Source organism: Rhagoletis pomonella, unplaced genomic scaffold, assembly GCF_013731165.1.
Source record: "Rhagoletis pomonella isolate Grant_MI unplaced genomic scaffold, Rhpom_1.0 Rhpom_scaffold_00001, whole genome shotgun sequence".
In the NCBI taxonomy this organism is placed as follows: Eukaryota; Metazoa; Arthropoda; class Insecta; order Diptera; family Tephritidae; genus Rhagoletis; species Rhagoletis pomonella.
In genome coordinates this window covers 79,827,938-79,828,545 of record NW_023458555.1, presented here as the reverse complement: position 1 = coordinate 79,828,545, position 608 = coordinate 79,827,938, and positions in this window count along the sequence as shown.

Sequence of the window (608 nt, the reverse complement as noted above, 5' to 3'; positions counted from 1 at the left end):
AGAAGCAGATAGAAGGTGATAGAACCTTCCACTTAGGCTTCAATTAAAGATAAAACTCTCGACTACTATCCCTGAAAATACCATCCCTGCACCTTGACCCGATGGTCACTTATAGTCGTGTATTGAACAGTGGAAACTGATTTTTGGCTCTGGATTTTGGCTATCGCTATTAAACAAAAGTTGATAGAACCTTCAATTAAGGCTTAAATGAGGCTTGAACTTTCGACTACAACCGCTGAAAATACCATTTCTGCACCTTGACCCTAAGGTCACTTATAGGCATAGCCATAGTTTAGCTTTAATTGAAGCCTAAGTGGAAGGTTCTATCAACTTCTATCTGCTTATCACATATTCCAAAAACGGCGATTTTTTCTAACTTTCACAACGTTTTCTCAAAATCTGGAGCTGATGGAAACTTTACACTTACGGATTCGTAATCAGCACATGAAAGTATATGAATAACAGCTTTAACATATGACGCATCAAAATCAGTGTTGCCCTGTGTAATACTTCATTAATCCATATATTATTATTATACTTATTTTAGTTTATGTTGGCTTAATCGGATTTTTTGTTTAAGCCGATTATGGGCCAGGTCAATTGACTTT